This window comes from Rhinopithecus roxellana, chromosome 7 (genome assembly GCF_007565055.1).
Source record: "Rhinopithecus roxellana isolate Shanxi Qingling chromosome 7, ASM756505v1, whole genome shotgun sequence".
NCBI classification, from domain to species: domain Eukaryota; kingdom Metazoa; phylum Chordata; class Mammalia; order Primates; family Cercopithecidae; genus Rhinopithecus; species Rhinopithecus roxellana.
In genome coordinates, this window is record NC_044555.1 from 9,458,868 (window position 1) to 9,471,023 (window position 12,156).

Genomic DNA, 12,156 nt, shown 5'->3' on the forward strand with positions numbered 1-12,156 from the left:
TCTGCTGTTTCCTAACTTTTTAATGATTGCCATTCTAATTGGCATGAGATGGTATCTCACTGCAGTTTTGATTTGCACTTCTGTAATGACCAGTGTTGATGAGCTTTTCTTCATATGTTTCTTGGCCACATAAATGTCTTGAGAAGTGTCTGTTCACATCCTTCACCGACTTTTTTGATAAGGTTGTCTGTTTCTTTCTTCTAAATTTGTTTAAGTTCCTCGTCGATTCTGGATATTAGCCCTTTGTCAGATGGATAGATTGCAAATACATTCTCTCATTCTGTAGGTGGCCTGTTCAATCTGATAATAGTCTCTTTGGCTGTACAGAAGCTCTTTAGTTTAATTAGATCCCATTTGTCAATTTTGACTTTTGTTGTCATTGCTTTTGGTGTTTTAGTCATGAAGTCTTTGCCCACACGTATGTCCTGAATGGTATTGTCTAGGTTTTCCTCTAGTTTTTATGGTTTTACACCTTACATTTAGGTCTTTAATACATCTTGAGTTAATCTTTGTATAAGGTGTAAGGAAGGCACACAGTTTCAGTTTGCTGCATATGGCAAGCCAGTTTTTCCAACACTGTTTATTAAATAGGGAATACTTTCCCCATTGCTTGTATTTGTCAAGTTTGCCAAAGATCAGATGGTTGTAGATGTATGGTATTATTTCTGAGGCCTCTGTTCTGTTTCTTTGGTCTATGTATCTGCTTTGGTACCAGTATCATGCTGTTTTGGTTACTGTAGCCTTTTAGTATAGTTTGAAGTCAGGTAGCATGATATCCTCAGCTTTGTTCTGTTTCTTAGGATTGTCTTGGGTATACAGGCTATTTTTTGGTTCCATATGAAACTTAGTTTTTTCTGTGAAGAAAGTCAATGGTAGTTTGATGGCGATAGCATTGAATCTATAATTTACTTTGGGCAGTATGGCCATTTTCACAATATTGATTCATCCTATCCATGAGTATGGAATGTTTTTCCATTTGTTTGTGTCCTCTCTCATTTCCTTGAGAAATGGTTTGTAGTTTTCCTTGAAGAGGCCCTTCATATTCCTTTTAAGTTGTATTCCTAGGTATTTTATTCAGTTTGTCGCAGTTGTGATTGGCATTCACTCATGGTTTGGCTGTTTGTCTATTATTGGTGTATAGGAATGCTTGTGATGTTTGCACATTGATTTTGTATCCTGAAACTTTGCTGTAGTTGCTTATCAGCCTAAGGAGTTTTTGGGCTGAGACGATGGGGTTTTCTAAAAATACAATCATGTCGTCTGCAAACAGAGACAATTTGACTTCTTCTCTTCCTATTTGAATACCTTTTCCTTCTTTCACTTGCCTGATTGCCCTGGCCAGAACTTCCAATACTGTGCTGAATATAAGTTGTGAGAGAGGGCATACTTCTCTTTTGCCTATTTTCAAAGGGAATGTTTCCATATTTTGCCCATTCAGTATGATATTGGCTGCGGGTTTGTCATAAATGGCTCTTATTATTTTGAGATATGTACCATCAATAATTAGTTTCTGGAGAGCTTTTAACATAAAGAGGTGCTCAACTTTATCAAAGGCCTTTTCTGCATCCATTGAGATAATCATGAAGTTTTTCTCATTGGTTCTGTTTATGTGATGGATTACGTTTACTGATTTGTGTATGTTGAACCATCCTTGTGTCCCAGCAATAAAGCCGATTTGAATGTGGTAGACAAGCTTTTCAATGTGCTGCTGGATTTGGTTTGCCTGCATTTTATTGAGGATTTTTGCATCAATGTCGATCAGGGATATTGGCCTGAAATTTTCCTTTTTTGTTGTTTCTTTGCCAGATTTTGGTATCAGGATGATGCTGGTCTCATACAATGAGTTATGGAGGAGTCCCTCCTTTTCTATTGTTTGGAGTAGTTTCAGAAGAAATGGTACCATTTCCTCTTTGTGTCCCTGGTAGAATTTGACTGTGACTCTGTCTCATCCTGGTCTTTTTTTGGTTGGCAGGCTATTAGTTCCTGCCTCAGTTTCAGAACTTGTTATTCGTCTATTTGGGGATTTGACATCTTCCTGCTTTAGTCTTGGGAGGGTGTATGTGTTCAGGAATTTATCCATTTCTTTTAGATTTTCTAGTTCGTGTGCATAAAGGTGTTTATAGTATTCTCTAATGTTAGTTGGTATTTCTGTGGGATCAGTGGTGTTATCCCCTCCATCATTTTGTACTGTGTCAGGGACCCTCTTGAGAAAGCAGTCTGTCCCTTAGCAGAGCTTGAGTGCTGTGCTGGGGGATCCACTGCTCTCTTCAGAGCTGGCGGGCAGGAACGTTTAAGTCTGCAGAAGTTGCACCCCTAACTGCCCCTTCACCCAGGTGCTCTGTTCTAGGGAGATATTAGTTTTATCTAAAAGCCCCTGACTGGGACTGCTGCCTTTCTTTTACAGATGCCCTGCCCAGAGAGGAGGAATCCAGAGAAGCAGTCTGGCTATAGAGGCTTTGTGGAGCTGTGGTGGGCTCCAACCAGTTCGAATTTCCTAGTGGCTTTGTTTACACTGTGAGGGGGAAATCGCCTACTCAAGCCTCAGTAATGGTGGAAGCCCCTTCCCCCACCTAGCTCGAGCATTCCATGTCAACTTCAGACTGCCGTCCTGGCAGCAAGAATTTCAAGCAAGTGGATCTTACCTTGCTGTGCTCTGCGGGGGTGGGATCTGCTGAGCTAGACCACTTGGCTCCCTGGCTTCAGCCTCCTTTCTAGGGTAGTGAACAGTTCTGTCTCACTGGTGTTCCAAGCACCATTGAGGCATGAAAAAAAAATGCCTGAAGCTAATTCGGTGTCTCTTGCCTTGTAGTAGCCTTGTAGTATAGTTTGAAGTCAGGTAGCATGATGTCCTCAGCTTTGTTCTGTTTCTTAGGATTGTCTTGGGTATACAGGCTATTTTTTGGTTCCATATGAAACTTAGTTTTTTTCATATTTCCATATGAAAATAGTTTCATATGGAACTGCCAACCAAAAAAAGACCAGGATGAGACAGAGTCACAGTCAAATTCTACCAGGGACACAAAGAGGAAATGGTACCATTTCTTCTGAAACTACTCCAAACAATAGAAAAGGAGGTTCACAAACGGCCGCCCACTTTTGTGCTTGAAACCCAGGGCCCTGGTGATGTAGGCACCTGAGGTAATCTCCTGGTCTGTGGTTGTGAAGACTGTGGGTAAAGCATAGTATCTGGACTGGAATGCAGCATCTCTCACAGCACAGTTTTTCACAGCTTCCGTTGGCTAGGAGATGGAGTTTCCCAACCCCATGAGCTTCCCAGGTGAGGTGAGGCCCCACCATGCTTTGGTTCATCTTTTGTGAGCTGCACCCACTGTGTAACCAGTCCCAATGAGATGAGCCGGGTACCTCAGTTTGAAATGCAAAAATCACCCCCCTTCTGCATTGATCTCACTGGGAGCTGCAGACCAGAGCTGTTCCTATTTGGCCATCTTTCCAGCTACCAGTTTGACTGCATTTTGACTGTAACCCATCACACGAGTTCAGGTATGGAATATTTCACTTGCTCAAAAAACTTTTTGATTTTGGAACATTTCAATCTTTATATTTTCAGATTAGCAATTCTTGACCCGGATAGTCATTACATTGGTTCTTATGTAGCCATCAACATGTTTACAAATAAATTTCATGATATGGGGGAAATTTTTAACTAAAAAAAAAAAAAAAAAAAAAAAATGTTACATGCAAAATGGAGAGAGATCTGACAAGAAGGCCAAATGAACAGCTATGCTCTGCAGCTACCAGCAAGACCAATGTGTGTGTGTGTTGGGGGGGGGGCAATTTCTGCATCTCCAACTGAGGTACACAGTTCATCACACCGGGACTGGTTAGGCAATGGGTGCAGCCCATGGAGGGTAAGCAGAAGCAGGGTGGGGTGTAACCTCACCTGTGAAATGCAAGGAGCCAGGGACCTCCGTCCCCCAGCAAAGGGAAGCCGCGAGGGATTGTGCTATCCAGCCCAGGTACTGTGCCTTTCCCACAGCTTTTGCAAACCCCAGACCAGAAGATTCTCTCATGTACCTACACCACCAGGGTCCTGGGTTTCAAACACAAAACTGGGTGGTTGTTTGGGCAGAAAGCGAGCTAACTGCAGGAATTTTGTTGTTGTTGTTTCCCTCCATTGGCACCTGGAACCCCGTAAACTCCCCTGGAAATGTGGCTGAAGGCATGAAGCCAAGTGGTCTCACTCAGCAAGTCCCACTTTCACAGAGCCCAGCAAGCTAAGAACCACTGGCTTGAAATTCTCACTACGAGCACAGTAGTCTGAAGTTAACTTGAAACAATCGAGCTTGGTGGGAAGAGAAGTATTCACCATTACTGTGGTTTGAGTAGGCGGTTTTCCCCTGACAGTGCTAAGAAGGCCGGGAACTTCCGATTGGGCAGAACTCACCACAGCACAGCAAAGTGGCTGTGACGACAGTGCCTCTCCAGATTCCTCCTCACTGGCAGGGCATCTCTGAAAGAAAGGCAGCAGCCCCTAACAGGGGATAATAGATAAAACTCCCATCTCCCTGTGACAGGGCCTTGGGAAGGGGTGGAGGTGGGTGTAGCTTCAGTGGACTTAAACATTACTCCTTGTTGGCTCTGAAGAAAGAAGCAGATCTTGGCACATCTTCAGAGCAGCTACTGTTATTCTTTCAAAAGGAAGTGGAAATTGAGATAAATATTTCAATCCTTAGACGGAAAAACGTCCATTTTTACACCACATCCCTTTTGAAAAACAAGGAATATTCTTCCAGCACAGTACTCGAGCTCTGTTAAGGGACAGACTGCCTGTTCAAGTACATCCCTGATCCTGTGCCTCCTGACTGGGAGACACCTCCGAGCAGGGGTTGACAGACACTTCATACAGGAGAGTTCTGGCTGGCAACAGGCTGGTGCTCCTCTGGAATGAAGATTCCAGAGGACGGAGCAGGCAGCAATCTTTGCTATTCTGCAGCCTCCACTGGTGATACCCAGGCAAAAAGTTTCTGGAGTGAACCTCAAGCAAACTGCAGCAGACATGCAGAAGAGAGGCCTGACTTCTAGAAGAAAAACTAACAAACAGAAAAGAATAACAGCAACATCAAAAAAAGGACCCCCACATAAAAACCCCATCCAAAGGCCATCAGCCTCAAAAATCAGAGACATAACAAAAAAGAAAAACTTCAGGCCAATATCCCTGCTGAACATCAATGCAAAAATCATCAATAAAAGACTGGCAAACCAAATCCAGCAGCACATCAAAAAGCTTATCGCCCATGATCAAGTTGGCTTCATCCCTGGGATGCAAGGCTGGTTCAACATACGCAAATCAATAAATGTAATCCATCATATAAACAGAACCAAAGACAAAAACCACATGATTATCTCAAGAGATGTAGAAAATGCCTTTGACAAATTCAGCAGCCCTTCATGCTAAAAACTCTCAATAAACTAGGTATTGATGGGATGTATCTCAAAATAACAGGGATGCCCTCTCTCACCACTCCTATTCAACATAGTGTTGGAAGTTCTGGCCAGGGCAATCTGGCAGGAGAAAGAAATAATGGGTATTCAATTAGGAAAAGAAGAAGTCAAATTGTCCCTGTTTGCAGGTGACTTGATTGTATATTTAGAAAACCCCATAGTATCTGCCCCAAATCTCCTTAAGCTGATAAGCAACTTCAACAAAGTTTCAGGATATAAAATCAAAGTGCAAAAATCACAAGCATTCCTGTACACCAATAACAGACAAACAGAGAGCAAAATCATGAGTGAACTCCCATTCACAATTGCTTCAAAGAGAACAAAATACCTAAGAATCCAACTTACAAGGGATGTGAAGGACTTCTTCAAGGAGAACTACAAACCACTCCTCAACGAAAAAGAGGACACAAACAAATGGAAGAACATTCCATGTTCATGGGTAGGAAGAATCAATATCGTGAAAATGGCCATACTGCCCAAGGTAATTTATAGATTCAGTGCCATCCCCATTAAGCTGCCACTTACTTTCTTCATAGAATTGCAAAAAACTACTTTAAAGTTCATATGGAACCAAAAAAAGTGCCCACATTGCCAAGGCAATCCTAAGCCAAAAGATCAAAGATAGAGGCATCACCCTACCTGATTTCAAATTATACTACAAGGCTATAGTAACCAAAACAGCATGGTACGGGTATCAAAACAGAGATATCAACCCACGGAACAGAACAGAGCCCTCAGAAATAATACCACACATCTACAACCAGCTGATCTTTGACAAACCTGACAAAAACCAGAAATGGGGAAAGGATTCCATATTTATTAAATGGTGCTGGGAAAACTGGCTAGCCATATGTAGAAAGGTGAATCTGGATCCCTCCCTTATGCCTTATACAAAAACTAATTCAAGATGGATGAAAGACTTAAATGTTAGACCAAAACCCACAAAAACCCTAGAGGAAAACCTAGGCAATACCATTCAGGACATAGGCATGGGCAAGGACTTCATGACTAAAACACCAAAAGCAATGGCAACAAAAGCCAGAATTGACCAATGCGATGTAATTAACCTAAAGAGCTTCTGTACAGCAAAAGAACTACCATCAGTGTGAACAAGCAACCTGTAGAATGGGAGAAACATTTTACAATCTACCCATGTGCAAAGGGCTAATATCCAGAGTCTACAAAGAACTTAAACAAATTTAAAAGAAAAAATCAAATAATTCCATCAAAAAGTGGGCAAAGGATATGAACAGACACTTCTCAAAAGAAGACCTTTTTGCATCCAACAGACACATGAAAAATTTCTCATCATCACTGGCCATCAGAGAAATGCAATCCAAAACCACAATGAGATACCATCTCACACCAGTTAGAATGGCGATCATTAAAAAGTCAGGAAACAACAGGTGCTGGAGAGGATGTGGAGAAATGGGAACACTTTATACTGTTGGTGGGACTGTAAACTATTTCAACCATTGTGGAAGACAGTGTGGCAATTCATCTAGGATCTAGAACTAGAAATACCATTTGACCCAGCCATCCCATTCCTGGGTATATACCAAAAGGATTATAAATCACGATGCTATAAAGACACAGGCACACATATGTTTACTGTGGCAATATTCACAATAGGAAAGACTTGGAACCAACCCAAATGTCCATCAATGATAGACTGGATTAAGAAAATGTGGCAAATATACACCATGGAATCTTATGCAGCCACAAAAAAGGATGAGTTCATGTCCTTTGTAGGGACATGGATGAAGGTGGAAACCATCATTCTGAGCAAACTATCACAAGGACAGAAAACAAAACATCGCATGTTCTCACTCATAGGTGGAAATTGAACAATGAGAACACTTAGACACAAGGTGGGGAACATCACACCCTGGGGCCTGTCGTGGGGTGGGAGGAGGGGAGAGGGATAGCATTAGGAGATATACCTAATATAAATGACGAGTTAGTGGGTGCAGCACACCAACATGGCACATGTATACCTATGTAACAAACCTGCACGTTGTGCACATGTACCCTAGAACTAACTTAAAGTATAATAAAAAAAAAATAGAAAAGAAAAAAAAGAAATGCAAATCAAAACCACAATGAGATACCATCTCATGCCTGTTAGAATAGCAATTATTATTATTATTATTATTTTTATTTATTTATTTATTTTATTTTATTTTTTTTTTTTGAGACGGAGTCTCGCTCTGTCGCCCGGGGTGGAGTGCAGTGGCTGGATCTCAGCTCACTGCAAGCTCCGCCTCCCGGGTTTACCGCCATTCTCCTGACTCAGCCTCCGAGTAGCTGGGACTACAGGCGCCCGCCACCTCGCCCGGCTAGTTTTTTGTATTTTTTTAGTAGAGACGGGGTTTCACAGTGTTAGCCAGGATGGTCTTGATCTCCTGACCTCGTGATCCGCCCGCCTCGGCCTCCCAAAGTGCTGGGATTACAGGCTTGAGCCACCGCGCCCGGCCTTAGAATACCAATTATTAAAAAGTCAGGAAACAGCAGATGCTGGTAAGAATGTGGAGAAACAGAAACACTTTTACAATGTTAGTGAAAGCGTAAATTAGATCAACCTTTGTGGATGACAGTGTGGCGATTCCTCAAGGATCTAGAACCAGAAATACCATTTGACTCAGCAATCCCATTATAGGGTATATACTCAAAGGATTATAAATCATTCTACTATAAAGATGCATGCACATTTATGTTTATTGCAGCGTTGTTTTCAGTAACAAAGACTTGGAACCAACTCAAATGCCCATCAATGATAGATTAGGTAAAGAAAATTTGGCACATATATGTCATGGACTACTTTGCAGCCATGAATATGAATGAGTTCATGTCTTTTGTAGGGACATGGATGAAGCTGGAAACCATCATTCTCAGCAAACTAACACAGGAACAGAAAACCAAACACTGCATAATCTCACTCATAAGTGGGAGTTGAACAGTGAGAACACATGGACACAGGGAGGGGAACATCCCACACTGGGGCCTGTTGGGAGTGTGGGGCAAATGGAATGACAGCATTAGGACAAATACCTAATGCATGTAGGGCTTAAAACCTAGATGACACGCTGATAGGTGCAGCCAACCACCATGGCACACGTATACCTATGTAACAAACCTGCACGTTCTGTACATGTATCCGAGAACTTAAAGCAAAATAAAAAAATAAATTTAAAAAAGAAAACTGGAGAATAAGATTTTTAGCAATATAATCTCAATTAATTTGGAGCAATATAAAAGAAGGAAATAAATTCACTGAAATAATGACAGTATTTATTTTAGGAGTTGGGGAGCAGTTACTAATGATTTATTGATTTCTTCTTTTTATTTGTTTGAAAATTTCTACAACAAATATCTACTTTTATAACACCGAAATATAACTTAGTTTAGCGCACTTCATTTTCTCTATGTTCTCTAAGATTTTCTTGTAAGTTTTCTCATCTCCCTCCCCAACTAAACTGTATAATGCCTGAGGACAAATAGTATGATTGATTTTATTTTCTGATTTATGTGAAAAACTTTGCTGCGAGACCCCTGCTAATAATTTTCAAGAAAGCTTCCTAATCCTGTGCTGTAACCTTCTTTAAACATACTATGAGCACATCAGTATTCACACAGGGTTACTTTTGAGGGGAAAGTGCCAGTACCTCTTTTTTAAGAGTATATAAGCCAGATCAACAATCTGAGAACTCTTTATGATAGATGTTGATGAAAGTGTCTTTTCAAAAATTATGACAGTAAAAGATATCTAACATAGCTGACTTCACCTTGCTTCTAACCTTATAAGCTGTCCTTGCTCATTCCAGGATGTAGACCAAGCTAACTAAAAGAAGCATTTAATTTATAGTTCAACTTTGGAACAAAAATATTAATCCCTTCCCAAAACTAACCCCCTTCTTTTCTCAGGGACTGAAATCACCTTTGAAAAATGAACAAATTGGCAAAAAAGTTAGAATTGTGCTTAAGGAGTCATGTAGCCAGAGGTCACAAGAGTTATATCCTCCCTAATTGCTCCTATAGATATTATCATTATTATAAAACCTGAGAGGTGTTTGAGGTGTTTTTCAGATCTTGCATTCTTATGGACCAGCTGGTGCCACCCCAGTAACCACACCAAAAAAAAAAAAAAAAAACAACTCATTCAACCGGTTCTGTAACCCACACCCAATAACTGACTCAGTGCAAAAAGATATCTTTGACCCCCTGTGATTTCATTCCCAACCCAACCAATCAGCATTCCCTATTCCTTAGTCCCCTGCCCACCAAAATGTCCTTGAAAAACCCTAGCCTCCAACTTCTTGGAGAAGTGGATTTGAGAAATATCTCCCATCCTCCCACTTGGTTACCTTGCAATTATTAAACTATTTCTTTGTTGCAACACCTCTGGTTCTCAGTGTGTTGGTTTTTCTGGGCAGTGAGCAAAGATAAATCATCAGGCTATAACTATAGGTAGTTTTCAACAAGTCAGGATAAATTTAATGTTCAAATGAAATAAAATATTTGCTTACATTAAAATTCTGCCTACATAATAAAAGATATTTTATTTTCTCTGTATGCTTTTCTTAAATCAGTGTATGAATTCCTACTTTCCCTGAATCTGATAAAAGAAACTCATCAATTTATATCAGTGGTGAAAAGGTAGGAAAGAGAAAAAAAGAAAAAAAGGCAAAAAAATTCAGTATTTATTAGTTTGTGATATTAATCGTTAAATGGTAAATTCTGCACATTTCCCACAAATTCAACTAGGTATAAGGAGGAAGACTAGGTGGGATAGTGTTAGGAGTTCAGTGAGAACTGTTCTTCCTCTCCTGTTAATCTTTTATCTTATATTAATAGTTTAGTTGGGAAGATTGACTAGAAAAGCTCTAAAAGTGAAGAAAGAAACAGGAATGAAAACTGTAACAATAAGAACACAATCAAGGTATAGCATTTCTTGTAAATATTAGTTTTCTACCTATGTTTATAAGAGAGAGAGGCATTATGCTATGCAATGAAATTCTTTAGATATTTTATAACCTCATGCATACATATAAAAATGTAATATTTATTAAAATACAATAGGTTAGGCTTTTAAAAATTAAACTTTGGTAAACCAGATAAATAATTAATTTTAATATCATTGAGGAAGCACTACAAAGAAAGAAGTGCATTCTATGAATTTTCTTTTTTTCAAAATTTATTCTTTACCCTGAGGGTGTGAAAATAATCTCTACTTATTATATTCTAAAAGCTTTATTGCTTTGCCTTCAATTGCTCCATGTTTTTTTTTTTTGTTTTTTTTTTTTTTTTTTTTTTTTTTTTTTTTTTTTTTTTATACTTTAAGTTCTAGGATACATGTGCATAACGTGCAGGTTTGTTACATATGTATACTTGTGCCATGTTGGTGTGCTGCACCCATAAACTTGTCAGCACCCATCAATTCATTATTTATATCATGTATAACGCCCAATGCAATCCCTCCCCCCTTCCCCCTCCCCAAGATAGGCCCCAGTGTGTGATGTTCCCCTTCCCGAGTACAAGTGATCTCATTGTTCAATTCCCACCGATGAGTGAGAACATGCGGTGTATGGTTTTCAGTTCTTGTGACAGTTTGCTAAGAATGATGGTTTCCAGCTGCATCCATGTCCCTACAAAGGACGCAAACTCATCCGTTTTTATGGCTGCATAGTATTCCATGGTGTATATGTGCCAAATTTTCTTAATCCAGTCTGTCACAGATGGACATTTGGGTTGATTCCAAGTCTTTGCTAGTGTGAATAGTGCCACAATAAACATACGTGTGCATGTGTCTTTGTAGTAGAATAATTTATAATCCTTTGGGTATATACCCAGTAGTGGGATGGCTGGGACATATGGTATATCTAGTTCTAGATCCTTGAGGAATTGCCATACTGTTTTCCATAATGGTTGAACTAGTTTACAATCCCACCAACAGTGTAAAAGTGTTCCTATTTCTCCACATCCTCTCCAACACCTGTTGTTTCCTGACTTTTTAATGATTGCCGTTCAAACTGGTGTGAGATGGTATCTCATTGTGGTTTTGATTTGCATTTCTCTGATGGCGAGTGCTGATGAGCATTTTTTCATGTGTCTGTTGGCTGTATGAATGTCTTCTTTTGAGAAATGTCTGTTCATATCCTTTGCCCACTTTTTGATGGGGTTGTTTTTTTCTTGTATATTTGTTTGAGTTCTTTGTAGATTCTGGATATTAGCCCTTTGTCAGATGAGTAGATTGCAAAAATTTTCTCCCATTATGTAGGTTGCCTGTTCACTCTGATGGTAGATTCTTTTGCTGTGCAGAAGCTCTTTAGTTTAATTAGGTCCCATTTGTCAATTTTGGCTTTTGCTGCTGTTGCTTTTGGTGTTTTAGACATGAAGTCCTTGGCCATGCCTATTTCCTGAATGGTACTACCTAGATTTTCTTCTAGGGTTTTTATGGTATTAGGTCCAACATTTAAGTCTCTAATCCATCTTGAATTAATCTTCGTATAAAGAGTAAGGAAAGGATCCAGTTTCAGCTTTCTACTTATGGCTAGCCAATTTTCCCAGCACCATTTATTAATTAGGGAATCCTTTCCCCATTTCTTGTTTCTCTCAGGTTTCTAAAAGATCAGATGGATGTAGATGTGTGGTATTATTTCTGAGGACTCTGTTCTGTTCCATTGGTCTATATCT